Consider the following 20,819-nt stretch of genomic DNA (forward strand, 5'->3'; position numbering starts at 1 on the left):
GGGTACATTTTTGGAGGATTTAAACACAGAAATGTGAAAATGTGTGTAATACTGGAGCTGTAAAGTTGTTATTGTCATTTCTATAGTTGTTGTAGGGTTTAAAGGTTATGTGGTCATGGCATGTCGTATAACTGGATATAACTTTATAAGGAAAGAGTCAATTACATGTATTTTCTTTATATTGTGGCTATACTGTTATTGTTAACTAAAACTATTACAATTATTTTTTGTTAATTGAAATAAAGTTGAAATAAAATAAAAAATATATGAATATTAGATGAAAAACAAACTTAAATTAAAAAAAATTTAATACTAAAACTTAAAAATAAATTAAAGCTAAAAAGAAATATTAAAAAAAATAAAAAGCACATAACTAAAACTAAATAAAATTTTAATGAAAATATAAAAATAAAAACTAATTCAAAATATTAATAAATACTATAAGAGTATATAAATAATACTAAAATAAAACTGAAACATATTTTAACATTTATGGATTGTCCCCATTGTCAGTGCTTCAGTGTAACCCAGAATATAATATTAACCAGAATAAAAATATACATTTTTGTACTAATCAACCTAATGCAACAAGTGCTGTCAATAGATCTTTTACTAAATCCGTAATATTCCTTTAACGCTGCTTCACACTGACGCAACAAACACAAAAATATAGTTTCCTTAGCACTGTGTGAATTGGACTTTAGACTAGACTGGATAAAGCTGTCTGGCCAACATGTAAGTCTGCCAATCACATTTAAGGGCAAATTAATCTGAAATCAGATATAACACTGTATCAGCCTGGGAACTTGTAAACATGACTCTGTTTCCCAGCGGACTAATAAAATGCACCCTGACTCTGAGACTATATGGCCCTGTCCCAAATAGCCCATCTGATATGGACTTGCGGTCTTGTGACCTTCACTCAAACGTGTCTGTGAGGTCCGTAAGACTGTAGGATATCCCATTTGCCAGTGTATTATTCAGAAGGGTCCTCACAAACACCCCCTTTGGGGCCACAGTGGTGCAAACTTCACCACAGACTACTATCGCCTATGCAGCATCATGTCACCAAAATGTGGAATTGAAATGCAAGAGCTGAGTGTGGCATTATGGACAGGGTCCACTGCTATATGTAAATACTAAACATTAAGTGAGAACAGAATTAGTGTGTCTGAAATCACTAGCACACAAAAAGGGTAAAATTGACCACAATCCCTAAAAGGGAAGGAGTTCTCTATTAACATTTTATATATAGCTAACATAGAATATATATTTATACTGCACAGAAAACAGCTGGCCAGGGGTGTTGCCAAGATGGCCGTCAAGTGGACTAACTTGCCTTAAAGTGAATTTGGTCTTACTAATTACAGCAGAATCAAGAGAACTGGAATAAATAGGTTTTATATAAAAGATCAGAGGTGCTTCATATGACGTTACTGCAATGTGGGAGGAGCCGTAATAAGTTCTGCTGAGTTGGTCATGCTAGAGATGTGCTGCAGGGATTGGCTGGTACCTGTCTAGGTGGTGGTACTCCAGTGATGATTGGTGGTGTACTTAGGAGGAGGCTTCAGGGCCCTGAAGAGTCTCTCAGTGTGATAAACACCTGCAAACAGATCATGAGGAAACACTGTTAGCTGCAAAATATATATACATATATATTAGGGCTGCACGATTATGACAAAAATCATAATTGTCGATTATTTCCTTGCAATTGTAATTGCGATTATTACAATTTACATTGAATGATGTATTTAATAGCTTTATACCATTGTTTGAAGCAACTGCATGCCATATTTTTGTATAAAAATAAAAAAACAATCTGAAAACACAATTTTTTATTGTTTTTCTATAGCATTAAACCTCAAATGTCAACTATATATTGGTTTGGGTTCTTCTTTAAATAATAATAAAAAAGGTCAACATATGCATGGTATAATAATAGGGGCTTTTGCCACCAGTGTGGTTCCCCGAGAACTAATGTTCCCCTAGGGCCTGAAGTGACGTAAACTACGCTTGTTGTTGTTACTTTTATTTTGACGGTGCTGAGAACAGTTCAGACAGATCCTGAGCACACAGTGCTCACATTCTCCGTCTTCATTAGTTTATAATCTGTTTAGCAGTCCTGTCTAATATGTTATTAGATAGAACTGTTCTACAAAGAAAGTAGACAGTATATGAAACAGTATTAGCCTTTGCCGTGCCCGTGTGGTTGATGCCCAATGTCGCTAGCTTAGCAGAAATACATAATCATATTTCGCTTGGTCTGCTCAAAGTAGCCCTGGATTTTCTCCTTAGCGTACGGTTCAGAGGTCCATCTATCTCTGTTTTCCACATCTGTAGAGTTAGTTCATGGAGTAAATATATAGGCTGTGTACATGGCTTTTTAAAAATGGCGAGTGCTGGTGTTTCACGTGTGTTCAACATATCAGCGTACACCTACGTCACTTTTGCTGGGTTAGACCTTTTACATTCTGAAGTAGTCATGATTCGCCTCTCACAATGTGACATGCTCATAATACAGTTGAATAACGTAAGTGGATATTTTTCCTTGTAATCTTACCTTTGAATGATTACAAAATCGTGGCATCCGTAATCGTAATCGCGATTAGAAATTCGATTAATTGTGCAGCCCTAATATATATATATATATATATATATATATAATAAGTAATGTTTTAAGGAAATATCGGGATGAAGAAATTTGGGAGGAAGAAAACATGGGAGTGTTGCTGCTAACACACAGAATGAGCTCATTAGTTCTTTAATGAGATCACAACCTAGGCAATCAGCGTACAACTGTGTACGACACACACACACACACACCTGGACAAACCACAGAGACAGGCCTTCACTACAGCACACACATTAGTGCTTAATGGCACACCTATAGAATACAAAACCCTTAATTCTCTCTTTTTGCCTACATAGGCAGTATGTTAAGCTACCAACATGAAGGCTTATTATGCTTTAAATTTTCAGCAGCCATTACTTCAGTCTTCAGTGTCACATGACCCTTCTGAAATGATTCTAATATGCTGATCTGATGCTCAAGAAACAAGAAATGGTCAATTAATGTGAAAAAAAAACAAAACAAAACAAAAAAAAACATTTTCTGGATTCTTCGATTAATATAAATTTCAAAAGAACAGCATTTATTTGAAACAGAAATCTTTTGAAGCATTGTAAATGTATTTACTGTCATTTTGGATCAGTTTAATGCACCCTTGCTAAATAAAAGTATCCATTTCTTGGTAACACTTTAGTATAGGGAACAAGTATGACTTTTCCCTCAATAAACTTCTAATTACTGCTTATTAATAGTTAGTAAGGTAGTTAAGTTTAGGTATTGGGTAGGATTAAGAATATAGAATAAGGTCATCCAGAATAAGGCATTAATATGTGTTTAATAAGTACTAATAAACAGCCAATATTCTAGTAATATGCATGCTAATAAGCAACTAGTTAAAAGACCCTAAAATTCCTAATTTCTTTAAAAAATAAAATAAAATCTTACTGACCCCAAATTTCTTGAACGGCACTTCATGGAGAAGACAAACCCACAATGCATTGCGATACACAGAAAGAAAAAAATCCACCAAAACTAACAGTTCAGTCTAAATAAAAATGTATCTAATCCGATATTTGTGTTTTATGTGTATTTTTATCTGTGTTTAACATCATTAGCTTGGCAGATGCTAACACCAAATTCTATTGAAATCAATTGTGAGGAGTGCTGTTTGAAGCCTTTGTAGAGTTTTCAAATCAGTCACATTTATATTTAAGATGCCTTAGAAGAAAGTTGCCTTTATAGACTGTAAACAGCAAGGCAGCTCAATAGGTTTTGAAACACAGCATTTATCTCCTTCACACACTCCATGGACATAAAGAAAGCCTGACATAGATTTTCACTGCATCATTCTGTAAGCCATTCGTGGGCAAACGAGTCTCTGATGGAGGCACAAGAGAACATCTCCACAGGCCTGAACTAAATAAAGAGCTCCAGTTATCAGCATATGACAGCGGCTCTGCCACAACAGTCACCTCTGCTCAGCTCCATTCATAGCCGCTTCAACATGTCTTTATTATAGAGAATAATGTACTTATGACTGCAGCTTTGGTTCCAGATAAACCTGAACAACTCTGTATTCCCATCAGCATTTAGGACTGTTTGTTTGAGTGATAGAGTTAGATAAAGAGTGTCTACAGTAAAAACTAGCCTAGAAAAATCTGAAAAGAAAAGATGGATATATTCACTGGTGTACTGAAGTATATTTCCTCTATCCGTTATCCCCTATAAACCAGTACTGTTGTGTTAACATGGTGTGCAATAATGGTATCAGAATATGGATGCATTGATATTAAAATTCTGGAAATGCATCTAAAAATGTTCAATAACTTTGCAAAATACTACAAATAGCAAGTCTATATGTACCCCTATCTATCCATCTATCTACAGTATATATCCTGTTCTGGTGAATCAGAAATGAGCAGCAGAGCTCTGACTCTGCTTGTGCTTCAGGGAATCTGAGGTGAAAATGCAGCGTTTTCCTTTCTGCCACCAGATAATATGCGAGCGTTCCACACACTGACTCACACTGCATGAACATGAGGGCCCTTCGCGGCATGTTCACACTGAGAACTCCAACAAGACAGAATAATACCACCCTCGCAGGCACAGAGAGCCCCGCACGAGTCCCAGAACCACAAAACTGACATACTGCTGCAGCAGATGGGATTTAATGCATCCATAACACACACCAACACACAGAAGCAAACAACTGTCATGCATACACAGTGAAAACACACAAGTGGGCCTACATACTAACAAAGTCATAAAAATGTACTCTATTCTAGCAGTTCTCAAAGTGGGATTTGTGACGAATAGCTTGGGGGTCCGCAAAATAATTTGCTGTACTGTATAATATACTGTGTTATTCCAAACACATTTTTGCACACATAAAGGATGCTGTTTTACGAGGATATTGGGACACAAGTGCCTTGTTTACATAATAAATAATAATTTAGCATTCAAATACATGCGAATTTGGAAATATTTGGATTTGTGCCGAATGAGAGGAGCCCAATGCCAGTTTCGGTTTCGCTTAAAATATATTAGTTTAGGCTGTAAAATAAATGTTGTTTGTAATGAATACCACAATATTATGTTCATTTTATATATATATCTATATATATATATATATATATCTCAGGGGTGTTTCCTTCAAGGAGGCAAGGGAGGCAGTACCTCCTCCTCAAAAAAAAAAAAAAAAGAATGAATGAAAATATAATCTGTATTACAAAAATAAAACAAAGCAAATGTTACAAAATGTGACATTAAAAAGTGTGTAAGTCACTCGTATTTCTAAAGGAACACTGTCCAACAGCGACACCCACAGGTAAAATTACAGTGGGAGTCCGCGTCTCTCGTGCCTCCCTTCCCCTCATAGAAAATCAATAGACCCCCTAAAGCGTGCGATGGGTTTTGTGGGGGGTAATTGAGAATGAAAGAGGGAAAGTCACATGAGAGGATGAATTTGGTTATGATTGGATATGATTGGTTTGTGCGATAAATCCCGCCTCTTGTTTATGTGCATGTTCTGTGCGTCAGTCTGAATGATGTGAACAAAATGATGGCATCAATGGGAAGACTAATTGAAAAGTAAGTAAACAGCTCAGCCACTTAGATATCACCACTTTATGTCACGTCAAAATTAAACTTGAAAAGACCTGAAAACATGATGACCGCGGGGGTTTTAGTGCAATCAGCTTGGTGAAATTAAAGATACATCTTCGTGTCTGTGACAGACAGTGTTTACCGAGCATGACTGATGATCCGAAATAGTCTAAGTCGACTATTAAAAAGAACAGCTGAACATCAATACACAGATAAAATATATTGTTTAAATTGTTACTGCCTTTAGTTATAATTTTGGAATAAATGTAAAGATGCTTAAACACTAACTTGATGAGAGTGACTTGTTAATGTAAAAATACAAAATAGAATTTTATTTAGTTTCGTTTTTTCTTTTTTGATGTAATGTTCATTTAACAAGGAAAATGTGACAACGTTAAGAGTAATGCACATGAATTTACATTTTGATTTATAAATAAATTAAAAAAAAAAAAATTAAGGACTTTGCCTCCATTTATATATTATTCACCATATATATATATATATATATATATATATATATATTATTTTTATTTAATTGTCAATACATATATGTAAAAAAATATATAGTATATATTTTATATATTTTTAATATATAAAAATATATATAATAAAATAAATATATAATAAAATAATGCAAATATAACAAAATAATTAGCTTATATTATTTTATATCAAATCAATGGGGGTCAGAAACAGCAAAACATTTCTTAAATCACTATTTTTATTATGTTTTCCAGACAAATATTCCTAAAACAAGATAAATTTAACTAAGCAAAAAGTCTGATCAATCAAGGAAAAAATTGAAAAAATATAATTCAATATACTGTATTCTTAATATAAACTGTAACTTATGTCAAAAGATTAAAGGATGGTTAGCATGTTTAAAAAAAATGATTTAAAAAAATAATTTGCATTGCATTTATTATGCTGCAGTTCCTTCCTAAAATTACCAGCCAGTTTTATTTACTCGCCAAAGCTAAACCATATTGGCACTTAGTGATTGTTCATTTTGGACCCTGAATACTAAGCAGTGAAAGCAGGGGAGGACAGCGAGAGGGAGGAGGATAGGCCCAGTGCTGTCTGGAAAAGATCTGCGTTAACCGCAGGCTCTGGTGTGGCCATCTCGCTTTCTTTTCAGGATGTCATTATGTGATTTTCAGAGCAAGCAGTGTCTAAATTAGCCCTGTGCCTCCCTCAACTAAACTCACTGACTACATAACCCAAAAAGAGAAAGAAAGAGAAAAAAAGAACTGCATTAACTTGGAGAAACTCCAAATTAAGCACATTATTCAAAAACCTGAAAAAGGCAGAAGCCAGAGTGAAAAAATAGACACATGACAGCAGAGCTGCTTCATGGCTGAATGTTCAGAGCAGATCTGCATGTTTAAAGCAGGAAGACTGGCAGATGGCGTAAATATGCTTCTGCTGAACTGCTATCTCACCCCAGCACTGTGGTCTATGAACACTACACGTCCAACAGACGGTCTTTATGCACTCCAGAATGTGCGTTTTATTATGTTCTCTCTCTTACGGCTCTGCAACAAGGATTATTTGTCAGAAGTTAGCTTGTGGTTTAGATTCCATGATACCACAATAGTTTAGTACAAAAATGGCATGATAGCTGAGCGAAAAGTCTCTGAAGAGTTCACCTAACAACTTTGCGGTAAAAACTTCCAGATCTATATTAGTGCTCCTCTGCCTGTCATCTTCCTGACTGTGAGACCGAGAGGAACACGTTCAGACAGGATGTCTAGAAACGAAGATCAAAACTGATATTGTGGGGGACAAGATTTGATTATATCCTTCAGGAACTGATTGGACCAAGAATTGCTACATTACCATAATAAAACTTAGTCACGGTAGCGCCATATTTAATTTTTGAGGCTGTGAGGAATAGAAATTCAGAGTGTGCAGTGTTGATTGCACTGCTGTTTAACAATAATCCGCTTGTTCAGCTAACGAAACGTCTTTCAGCAGATAAATAGTTTTAAAAGTTGTTTTAAAAGTTGTGAGTTGTGAACATTACATGATCTAGGACCTTTATACAGTGCATGCCATTGTAGAGAAGACTATCATTCTCAATCTCATTTTCATCTGCGTTAAATTCAATTTGGTGTCTAACCTAAGGTCTATGGAGTTGAAGGTTAGGGGCTGAAAAGAAAGAGGCGTTTATGACAATCTGAAAAGCAAAGTCATTTTGAAGCCAGAGCAAGTTATACTTTGACAAAGGATTACAAAGACATTTTTTTTATCCCGAATAACATGCACAAGTAGACCAAGAATGTGCATAAAAAAAATACAAAAATAAGGCCGATTTTGATTTCTTGTTGGCTTTAAAGAACTCTGCCCTCCAAAGCATGTCAGCAAACTCAATATCAGCAAACCTTAATGTGCAAAAAGGTTTGAAGGAAGAGAGAGTTTCAGACTGGCTGATTCAGACACTTTTTTTTTTCTTTTTTTTTTTGCTGTTTACAAAGCCTAGGGCAGCCACAGAGACCAGAGTGATTCCTTAGGACACCTATTTTTAGTGACATCTGTCAGGTAGTGGGGACATTTTGTGCATGCAATCCTGCCAAAAAAAACATTAGGAGACTAAAAATATTTTTTCATGATGAGGATGAGTTTGTATTCTTAAATGTGCCTTAAAAGACCTCAGTGCTGGAATTCTCAAAATCTTTATTGTCGTGATAATAAAGATATCATTAAGCCAATATTAAACAGCCTTATTATTTTTCTCAGAATCAGTCTCATTTCACTCTCTTGTAAAGACACTAATAAAAATGACAAACACAGTTGATGGACTTTGGATTTATCTTTCATTATATAGTAATATTATCTGAGCTATGGGCTTTCCTAATATCTAAATTATGAGATTGTCAAGATGCCTGTCTCTGTTTAACAGATGATGGCTTTGTAATAAAGCTGGAGACAGTTTTCTTTTATTAAAGAATAATTATTTGCTAACAAGCAAGGAATAACAAACAGTGCATTTCTGTGTAGAGTTGTTGATCAATCAAGAGAATGTGGGATAGTTGTTTTAAGAGGCAGATTTAAACCTGTTTAAATGGACAAAGTGCAGTTTACCAGGATTTATTTTAAATTTTTGCTTTATTTTTAATATTTTCTTATTTTTAGCTGTGATGGGGTGAGATTAAAGATGCAATTTCCAGTGAGATCTGAGAGAAAATTTACAGAGAAGTTGTTTCTAAATTCATCTTTTTTTAAAGCAGCCCCACTACAGTCATTAAAGCTCTGATGCTTTTGTAACAAATTTATAGAATTAACAACAAACTTGACAGACAAATGTTGACTTTTCTGGTTTTGTTATGCTGCATAATCTGCTGCAACTACACTTTGTCAAAACTGACAACTAAATGAAATTGGGTCTCTTAGACTACCGATCCTGTGACGGATGAGTTTAGATCAATAAAGCTCAGATTCTGAGATAAGGGAGTGTGAAAATTATATATATATATATATATATATATAATTAATTATGTATATACACAGACATACATACATTAAACAGATAGTTCATCCAAAAATGAAAGTTCTGTCATCATTTTCTCACTCCAGACCTGTATGGCTTTCTTTTTTTCTGCTAAACACAAAAGAAGATATAAAAAAAAAAAAAAAAAAAATGCTGGGTACCAAACAACATCGAGCCCTTCGGCTTTTGTATGGACAGGTTTATAGCCGAATTGAACTAATTTAATAACTGATGATCTTTACAACAGAACTGAATCAACTCTGAACTGACTTCAGCTGAAGAACGACACTTTTTTCTTTTTAGAGCTGCTTTACAGTCGAAATTGAACTATGCTTGCATCATTGAATCATTATTTTCCTGTTATCACTGTAAAGCTGCTTTGAAACAATCTGTATTGTATAAAGCATTATAAAAATAAAGGTGACTTAATATTCCAGTAATATACAAGTATGAAAACCTTTCACACTCTAATTTCACGGAATGCACTAAATAACAAAGCATGATCACATTGCAGAACCTGTTATGACATTATACAAGGAGTTCATGGAGTTCCTGACATGAGCGGTAGCTGTGACTATAGTATCAGACTGAGAGCATCACTCTCTCTCAGTCAGCAGATTGAGAACTGTGTCCTCCCTGTCTGTCTGTCTGTCTTTCCTTCCCCTGCCAGACAGAGAAGAAGGGGGTGACCGATTCCCCCTTTTGGGCATTACATCATTGCTTTCCCTGCTGCAGTGCCTCCCAATGAAAGAGTCTGTGTTCCTGCCAAGTAAACAATTCTGTCTCTTCACGTTATTCTATACCGCACTGAGACGACTTTAAATACATCATAACTGACACATGGCATGACACAGCAACATAAAAAATGTGAACCCATCCATTAACGTTTGACATCTTTCAGAACAGAAGCTCTTTTAATATTTTCTTCACATAATGAGCATGTTTAAAGGGAAAGTTGACCCTGAAATAAAAATTCTGTCATCATTTACTCACCCTCATTTCATTGCAAACCTGTATGACTTTCATAGAACAAAATTACAAATTTCACCTTTTGTGTTCCATGGAAGAAAGAAATTGATACAGCGTTGAAACAACATCAAGGTGAGTAAAAGATTAGAGAATTTTCATTTTGGGTGAAATGTTCCTTTAAGAAAAAGAAAATTGCAAAGCAAGGATGCACAAACATATTCATTAGGAAACGAGCACATGCGCTGCTTTCTTCACAGGACTCGTATCCAGCTGGGAATGATTGGAGGTCTAATGTCTGTGCTGAAGTGAAAATACTCAACGAAAATCAAACTCAAAACCTGTATTTTTACTATACTTACAAATGACAACAGGCAAGAGAAAAGAATGTGTTACAACCGACTAACGTGTCTGTTTTTTTGTTTGTTTTTTGTTTTTATTGAAACACTGTCAGTTACTAATATCACTGATTAAATGATTGGTCATCTATATTTTTTGCCATTAAAAATCAATGGTATAAGTATGTGCTTAAGATTCAGAGCTTCAGTGGAGATTTATGGGCTTTGCATTCACAGAATCCTATGCATATATTCATGTAGATTAATGATAATCAAATGAACTGTGCATTATTTTTTCAATATACATAATAATAGTGTGCATATATAAGCGTAATTGCTGCCTTTTCTTTATATTTCAGACCAGGCTGTGCTTCAATGCAGCAGTGGATGTCACTAAGAACAGCAGTTGGTTCCTGTATCAAGCCACTGATGTCAGGCAGCTTTCTGCCATTACAGCACTGCAGGAGAGGAATAGACAGCAGACGAAACGCTGTTCCTGTGCTTCACTAGCCTTCTGGCATGATGCATGAAGACTACAGTCACCTGTATCGTGACCTTAAACAGCACAGACACAGCGGGGTGCTGAGGGACATGGATAAATGGATGAGAAAAGGTCATGTTGCGTTTAGCACATGCTTACTGTCATGACCACAACAGGTGAGGGGGGAGAAGAATTGGGAAAGGAGTGGGCAAAGGAAAAAGATGGTGTTTAACAACAATATAAACCAAGCATTCCTTTGTCAACTTCTTTTCCTCAATACTTTAGTGATGAAATGGTCTCTAATGAGATTCTGAGATCAGTCTGCCCTACAGTAGGTGTACTGCAAACCATACAGCTAGGTGGCATGACAGCATTTAATGTGCAATGGCATAAAACACACACACACACACGTGTGCGTGTGTGTGTGTGTGTGTGTGTGTGTGTGTGTGTGTGTGTGTGTGTGTGTGTTTTATGCCATCGCACATTAAATGCTGTCATGCCACCAAGCTGTATATATATATATATATATATATAGGAATCTGTCAAAGACTTAAAACAATTTATTAGGCAAATAACAAAATGAAACAACTAAATAGTTTATTAATAATAATTTATTCACATATAATAACCACATATACACACATAAAAATATTATATATATATATATATATATATTTTTTTTTTGTATGGCCTCTTTGGCCTTGATAACAGCTCACATTCTTGCTGGCATTGTTTTATGTACTTTTCTACAGTCTCTGTTGTTATTGACTTCCAAATAGTTTCTAGTTGTTCCCAAAGACGTGCTTTTGATGAAACTTTTGTGTGATCTATCTTTGAATCCCAACAATAATTATATTTCAGCATTAGAAACACTACTGTGACTAAAGAGCTTACACATACTGGTGTGGATTAACCATTACAGAAACATAAAAAATTATTTTGGTAATCACCAATACTGTTATTTTAGGGCAGCTGTGGCACAAACCTTACATTGGGTGGTGTCTCATAAATTTGACAGTAAAATTGACAAAGCAAGAATCGAGCACTCTGTAAAGTGTACTCAAGCATATCCCAAAGAGTTTCAATGAATTTAAAATTGTCATGAAATCAGAATTGACCCTATTTACTTTGTTAGCGTACATTACTAGTCTTGTGGTGAACAATGAATCCATGCAAATTAATACAAAGAAAAAAATTTGTTTGTTGTGGTAATCTTTACTCAAAATCTGAAAATTTGCTTACACTCTCCAGTTTGACAGATTGTGTTGAATTTCCTTAACCACTCCCCTCCAACCGTCAGTCTGCTATGAGGGATGGAGAGGAGGTGTGCTAAAATAAAACCCCGCCCTCTATTCAATATTCTGTTTCACTTGGAAAAACATCACAACATTGAAGTAAAGTCAGTTACAACTTCCGGTTCAAGGGGAATTTAAAAGGGTTAGTTCACCCAAAAATGAAATTTCTGTCATTTATTACTCACCCTCATGTCGTTCTACACCCGTAAGACCTTCGTTCATCTTCGGAACACAAATTAAGATATTTTTGATGAAATCCGAGGGTATCTAACCCACACATAGGCAGCAACGTGCACCTTTTGACGCCCAGAAAGGTAGTTAAAAACATGGTTAAAATAGTCAACGTGACTACATGGGTTTAACCTTAAAGGGTTAGTTCACCCAAAAATGAAAATAATGTCATTTATTACTCACCCTCATGTCGTTTCACACCTGTAAGACCTTCATTCATCTCAATCGAATCAGTGACTCGGATCTCCTATCAAACGGCTAAACTGCTGAAATCACGTGACTTTGGCGCTCCGAGTCACTGATTCGATTCGCAAAGCTCCGAAGCAGTGTTTTGAAATCGGCCCATCACTATATTGTTGAAAAGTCGTTATTTTGTTTTTTTGGCGCACAAAAATATTCTTGTCGCTTTATAATATTAAGGTAGAACTACTGAACTCGCATGAACTGTTTTAAATATGTTTTTAGTACCTTTATGGATCTTGAGAGAGGAAATGTCATTGCTTTGAATGCAGGCCTCACTGAGCCATCGGATTTAATCAAAAATATCTCAATTTGTGTTCCGAAGATGAATGAAAATCTTACGGGTGTGGAACAACATGAGGGTGAGTAATAAATGACATTATTTTCATTTTTGGGTGAACTAACCCTTTAGTGTTATGAAGTGATGAAAATACTTTTTGTGCGCAAAAACAAAACAAAAATAATGACTTCATTCAACAATTTGAACCGTTGTCATACCTAGTGAACTCATTTCAGGCTTCCTTGTTTATGCCCAATGACGACTCATTATTGGCCAGGTCCTGTGTCAGCATCACATGCATGCATTGTGCTACTCAGGTGTTCAGCTTCGGCCAATACTGAGTTGGCGTTCGGACGTAAACAAAGAAGCCAGCACTGAGTTCACTACGTATGATAACAGTTCAAATTGTTGAATAAAGTCGTTATTTTTGTTTCGTTTTTGAGCACAAAAAGTATTCTTGTCGCTTCATAACATTAAGGTTGAACCACCGTAGTCACGTTGACTATTTTAACCATGTTTTCAACTACCTTTCTGGACATCACAAGGTGCAATGATGTTGCTGCCTATGTGTGGATCAGATACCCTCAGATTTCATCAAAAAATATCTTAATTTGTGTTCTGGTCTTACGGGTGTGGAATGACATGAGGGTGAGTAATTAATGACAGAAGTTTCATTTTTGGGTGAACTAACCCTTTAAGGTTTGGACTCAGAGGTGCCAATTCATGTGTGAAAATGCTCCCTCCTAACCATTCTTTCACAATTTGAGCCTGATGAATCTTGGCTTTGTCATCCTGGAATATGGCCATGATGTGTCTTCCTACAAGGTTGTTTAAGAAATGAAAATCTACACACTCCATCAATTAGGGTTAGAAGAACTGTTACCAAATATATAACATGCTAAAAACATAATAATCACTGCAATAATGATCCAGTCATAGACTCTTAAGAATTTCCCTATTTAAATCCAAACAGTGACTTTTTTTGGCCGGGCAGTGTATATACACACACACACACACACACACACACACATATAATCAGTTATAATACACACACACAGATAAATAGTATATAAATAATTTTTTGTTGAATTTTCAGCTGAAAATGTAGAATATATTGATATATCACAGTATGAGTAATTGTATATCATGGTAACTGTATATTACTATAAAATACAATTACTCATACTGTGATATAGTATTTTAGTTACATCACCCACCCCTGGGGACCCACACCATCAGTAAATTACTGCCAGCATCATTGTTATGTACCTGGACAGTCTGGGGTGAAGCTAATGGCAGGTGTCTAGACAGGCACCATCACGTCACCCTGACTCCAATAAGCATGTTATCCCGACCGGCAAACACACAGACACAAAATTACATGACAACGCATAATCCATATCTGCTTCAATGTGTCCAGGTACACTGATTCTCAAAAACTGCAGAAAAATGTCCAGGCGATACATCATCAATGAAATGTTAATTCACAAAATAATAAAAGAGGCTGATAAAAGCTGAAAAAGGAAGAAATGCAAAGACATAGAGGGGTGTCAAAATGCCGGTACTGCCCATATCAGCCTGTGAGATTCTCACTCACCTTATGTGCCAGACCGTTACACACAATGACGCAGCATCTCTGCAGCACAGCGAGCAGGGAGGAAGAGAACAGGAGGGAGACTGAAAGAAAAGCGAGAAAAAAGGAATAAAGAGCCTACCTGATGAGATCTGCGTGTAGGATCCTGTTCTTTAGCGTGTAGCACAGAGGAAGAGAGAGAACCACAGATGGACCTGGAGAGAGAGAGAGACAAAGGGGAAAGAAATGTGGCAGGTGAGCTCAAGGTGTCCTCAGAGTTTCTTCGTTTCAGTCACGTGACCTCGACAGCTACAATACACGTTCCTCATCAATGGCCAGAGACACATGTGTGAGTTTAGCATGCGCCGTTCATACTGCCACCTTCCAGCAAGTGGGAGAGTGGTATGAGCGAGGGGTAGGGCTATGTGTGTGTGTGTGTGTGTGTGTGTGTGTGTGTGTGTGTGAGAGAGAGAGAGAGAAAGAGCGAGAGCGTGTGTGTGTGACTAAGATGGTAATATAATTAACAGCCTTATACACTGTAAGCAAGAGCAGAAGTAAAAAATTCATGAATCTATGAGCTCAGATACTCTGAAGCTACATAAAAGGAGTGCAAATGTAAAGAATGACATTGCATAAAAGGAAATGATCTATCTACAATGCAGTATCTCTATATTGTAACAGTTAAAGAAAATGATAATGGTAGTTTCCAAAAAGGTTTCCCCAAACACTCCTACCGCCCACTGCGCTGTGCCCTCAATCTGATAATGTTCAGTCAAACACGTAGCCCTGCCCCAAACTCACGCAACTGGTGAAGTAGTTAGCGTCAAACCAAAGCCCATTTTAATGCATGTCAGTCCACTTGGTGACCATCTTGGAAACAACCCTGTGAAGATATTTCTAGTCATGCAAGTACAGCTCCTATGTACTTGAATGGCCTGCAGATCTCTTTAGTTTTTGTAGTGGCTAACATGGTATTTTTTTTTTTTTTTTTAACAAACACTACATTGTAAAAAATGATTTTTGAAAGTTGTAAATAAAACAAGGATTATTTGAGTATGTTTTATAAGAAAATACTATTTCAGTCTTTCTATTTAAAAATGTCATATTTAAAGGGATAGTTTACCCAAAAATAAAAAATTATCCCATGATTTACTCACCCTCAAGCCATCCTAGGTGTATATGACTATCATCTTTCAGATGAACACAATCGGAGTTATATTTAAAAATATCCTGGCTCTTCCAAGCTTTATAATGGGAGTGAATGGGTGGCGAGATTTTGAAGCCAAAAAAAGCACATCCATCCACAATAAAAATAATGCATACGGCTCCAGGGGGTTAATAAAGGCATTCTAAAGTGATGGGTTTTTGTACGCAAAATATCCATATTTAAAACTTCATAAAAGATAATAATTAGCTCCCGTCAACGGCGGAAAGAGTGACTTATGCCGACGCACAAGTGACGTAACGATGAATGCGGAAGCGCAGAGGATAGAGCAAAACAAAACACCGGTCATGAATTAGAAGTCTAAAATGAGAATTTTTAAAGAGAAATATCGGAGGATTTCGATATAACAGAAGAGGAGCTTGAGTTTGTTGCTCAGCCCTATTTGTTTGAACCGCGAGAAGCTTACGCTACTCCTACATCCTGCGTCATGCATCGCGTCAGAGGATTACTCATTTAGTGCAAGTGGACTTGCACAGTATGCGTATGGTCGACTGCTGGAAGCCAGTGATTATAGTTTATAAAGTTATATGGATATTTTTCTTACAAAAACCCCTCGCTTCGCTTCAGAAGGCCTTTATTAACCCCCTGGAGTCGTATGGATTATTTTTATGGTGCCACTTTTTTGGGCTTCAAAATCTCGCACCCCATTCACTCCAATTATAAAGCTTTGAAGAACCATGATATTATTTAATATAACTCTTTAATATTTAATATTGTGTTCGTTTGAAAGAAGAAAGGCAAGGATGGCTTGACGGTGAGTAAATCATGGGATAATTTTCATTTTTGGGTGAACTATCCCTTTAATTTAATATGTAACTTGCCATTTCTTTATAATTAATTGTCAAATTCACTAGCAATTTCTGAGTGAAAATTGTTGCAGTACACTGACTGTGCAAGAGCTGTGGCAAATTTCCATAAGGGGAAGTACAAAGACATTTAAAGCCTTCAGAACTGTGCTTGAATCAATAAGAACCTGATTGCAGTAATACGATATCTGTTAAGGAGTTCCAACTCAGTCCTACTATAAGAATATTTATGAAAGCATGTGTTAGGTGGCTTCTTAAACTTTCATGTTAGTTTAACAAAGCAAGAAAATCTAACCTAACATCCATTTCATCTTTACTTAGTTTTTTTCTGCTGTACAGAAGTGATCTCTTCCCCCAGTTGGCCACAACTGTCACAGGCCATATGAAATACCAGAACACTACAGACAGGAAACTTTGATTGGCAATCTGACAGTAGCTGGTGTTCAGATGGCCTCAATAAAGACTCCCTCCCAATTGACTCATCCCAATGCAATAAGTCCTCTAAGCAGCTCTCTGTTCACTAGTGGAGGTGATTGAGGCTTTTATTGGAGCAACTTTACACTGGACCAACCATGAACAAGTCCTATATTGGATCAGAATGATCACTCATTTAAAGTAATTTAGACCGTTTTCTTGGCCAAATTTTTTTCTCTTTCTTTCTTTCTTTCTTTCTTTCTTTTTTCTTGGTCACTATAAACTGTGGTTGTATGGAAAATAGCTAAATGTAGAATAACTAAAAAATAAATAAATATAAGTAAATAAATAAAATCTCCCTCTGTATTCCACTGAAAAAAAAATATCAGCATACCGATCAGTGTTTTTTTTTTTTAGTATTATTTATATACTATTATAGTATTTATTAATATTTGAAATTAGCTTTTATTTTTATATTTTCAGTTTAATTACAATTTTAGCAATTTTGCTTGCCATTTAGTATTTAGTTAGTTTTTTAGTACTTCAAATTTAAACTTAATTTTTTTCCGAGTTTTTTAAGTTACGTTTTTAAGTTTAATCTAATATTTTTATATGTATTTTTTTTTATTTCAGCTTTATTTCAATTACCAAAAAGATTTAAGTTAACAATATCAACACTGATACAGATTTGGAAAGACATGGGGGTGAGTAAATAATGACAAAATGTTCATTTTCGGTTGATTTATTCTTTGAAAACATTGGCTTCTTATCATTCTCCTCAGCCCATTTTTTTTTTCTCTCTTTCTCTCCCTCCCTCTCTCTCTTTCAATTTGCTGATGTTTTGCTGACCGTCATCATTAGGGCAGAATAAAGATTTGTCTTCATTCATTTCTCCCCTTTGGCAGTTCATGCTCTCTCCCATCATCATCATCATCTCAACAAATGTGGGATTCTGAAGGCACTGCAGACAGGCAGAGGGGCACAATACAAGCCTGGCAAACCCTCTTACCCTCCTAAAAACCCCACCCCAAACCTCACTATGGATGGTTATCCCCCGACCACTGAATGAATCTTCTTTCATGCTTATAGCTTCCAAGGCTCTGAGGCCAGCTTATTTTCATGCACTTTCTTGGTAACATGGGCGTCTGCCTTCCTGAAATAGCGAGTCTGATGGATTTAGCCGTGTGTGGTGTGCCAGCGCCGCATGGAGTAGGATGAGGGTGGGCACTGGTAATTTAAAAACACATACGTCTGAGCCATGCAAAGCAAGTACACTTTAGAGTTTAGACTGTCTTGTGTTGTGATTTGGTCCCTAGCAGGGGATATCTGTAGTTCACTTCACTTGACAAAATCCATTCATTTGAAATGCCCTGCAGTATCATCAATGACAGATAACACTTTTGAGTGTGATGACATTATATACTCGGATAAATAAACCTTAAAAAATAATAAAGCTAATAAAAATAAAACAAGTAAACAAATAAAACTAAAAATCCTTGTGAATTTACATTTTAGTCACATCTAAAGAACAAAACCTCCACACGTAAAAAGTTCCAATTGATCATCTGCAACAATGACCTATTAGAAGCTGAGGTGGAGCCGTTCTCCTTAAAGAAACAAAACAGCACCTTTTTTCTTTTCTTTTTTCTTTTTTACAGAATAAAGTCAAATGGGTTTGAATGTAAATAAAGGATGACAGAATTTTCATTTTTTTTAGTGAAGTGTGTTTTTAAAGACATTTTATGTAGCGCTAAAGCAGCACCAGTTTGAGAATTCAAATAAAAAATTATGTTGCCTTACACAATCAATTTTCCCACAACAACACTTTGTATTATGTTCGAATTCTGGGTACGATTTTTCAAATTTTCAAATTGACCCCCAACACAAGTGTTAATATAAAACTTCTCAATAAAAGTGTAAAATATTTTGTCATCTCAACAAAACAGCGCATTCATTTGCAATGCCTTGCAACATCAACAAACTCAGACAATACTTGTCAGAAAATACATCATTACTTGAGTCACACAAATTGGGGGTTTGAGTATGATGAGAAAATATTTGGGTATATAAAACCAATAAATATTATTACATAAATAAATACAAACATAAATATTATTTGAATAAATAAATAAACGTTATTTAAAATACATAAATGCAATCAAACATGAAATGTTAAACATCAAGCCAGATTTCCCTTGGACTATCTCAGTCATTAGAACAACAAATCTATCTCCTCCCAAGTAGGATCTAGTCATAATCTTTCCTGCACCAGCCTATCACAGCGTCCCCACAGCAGATGCTCATGTATGCAGACTGAACCATGCCTATGGTGGATCAATCCTAATTAGCCTGATGGCTATTTGAGCCCACACCAACTCCAGACTGCGCTGAGGCGGACTAGCTGCCCTAAGGTTAGGCCTCCTGCGGGATAAGTGTGAGGGGGAGAGACATCCTCTAATCCAGCAAACAGCAGCTGCACCCTGGATCTAATCCCCCCACAGCCTCAAGCACAGTCAAAAACGTCAGCCATCCCACCTGAGACCCATACATGTCAGACTTATTCATTATATCACACACTTCTGATTACAAAGCTGGTTTATTTTTCGTCGAGTGTCAATTTAGGCCTCTCCTCTACCTCTCTTGTGAGAAACCATGCTGTCTTTGATGCCATTGTCTAATCTTACTGTGAGACAGCTGAAGGTAGAACAAGATTTGTCTGTTTGTTGTTCAAATGTTAAAGCACAAATTACAAATGCTTTTCGGGAGTCAGAGAGGATGTTGTGCTTTCATGTATATCTGTCTGTTTAATCCAGAGTTGGGTGTCTCTTAACTCCGTGCACTTTGTAGCGCTGTGCCTAGACCTCCAAACATGAATATTTCTCAGTTTTACCTCATGAATACAGGATACATGACATTTTAGTTGAAATTCTAAAAGAAATTTCCAGAAAACCTTTGGCATTCCAAGATAAAACAACAAAAAACACCAAGACAAAGCCATTGACTGTGAGATGACAACTGGGAATATTGTCCCGGGTTGTAGGACGACCCACTTCAATAAATATTTTGGCTAGTTTGCACATTTTACCACATCTAAAATCCTTTATGCACAATTCCGCCAATTTTCACCAAATATAGGGGTGTAACAATTAACTTGTTTTCTTGATGCATTGATTACAAATCTTGCCGATGCATATTATGCATCAATCTTGAAACATGTTTTTTTGAATCGTTTGTTTCGGTCAAGAATCTAATTAAAATGCAAAAAATCTAGTTAAAACTTACATGCGCAATTTATTGAGACATAGTACGGCATTGTACATGCTTTCTTTGCATTTTTAATATCATAATATTTGGATTTTTTTTTACTGACTCAGGGTTCCCACGGTCATGGAAAACCTGAATCAAAATCAAATTTCAATAATGGGCCCACCCATTAAAATTTGCCCCATGTTCTGTTTTCAATCGACCATCCTAAGTAAACTGACTTGCGAAAGTGGAATACCTTGGCATCTAGACGTTGGGGCTAAAGGACACAGCAGTTGTATTCACACTCTAATTAAGCCTTTTGCCAAGACATTTTTCCTCCAAAACAGCCAGCAAGCACATCTACATTGGGTCTCCTCTCCACACATACTAATTGGTCTCGAGCAAGTGCGGATGGATAAAGAGAGAGAAACCAAGAGAGAGGCTGGGGGGTTTCACCACTGAAGCTCTTGAGACCAGAGCTGAAAAAAGAAACGAGGCCTTAATTAACATAACAGGGCTTTCATCTGGGCCAGGCCTTTAATCAATACCTGCAGGTTAAC

General features: G+C 36.1%; 1 protein-coding gene across 1 annotated transcript in view; it reads right to left on the reverse strand.

Moving 5' to 3' along the window:
• Positions 1-20,819, reverse strand: part of map2 (microtubule-associated protein 2) — a 114,222-nt gene that overhangs the window by 57,179 nt on the left and 36,224 nt on the right. The window contains 2 exon segments of the mRNA XM_051905741.1: positions 1,514-1,603; positions 14,711-14,783. The gene's annotated coding sequence lies outside the window, so the exon portion shown is untranslated.

The sequence above is a fragment of the Ctenopharyngodon idella genome, chromosome 9 (assembly GCF_019924925.1).
Source record: "Ctenopharyngodon idella isolate HZGC_01 chromosome 9, HZGC01, whole genome shotgun sequence".
NCBI lineage: Eukaryota > Metazoa > Chordata > Actinopteri > Cypriniformes > Xenocyprididae > Ctenopharyngodon > Ctenopharyngodon idella.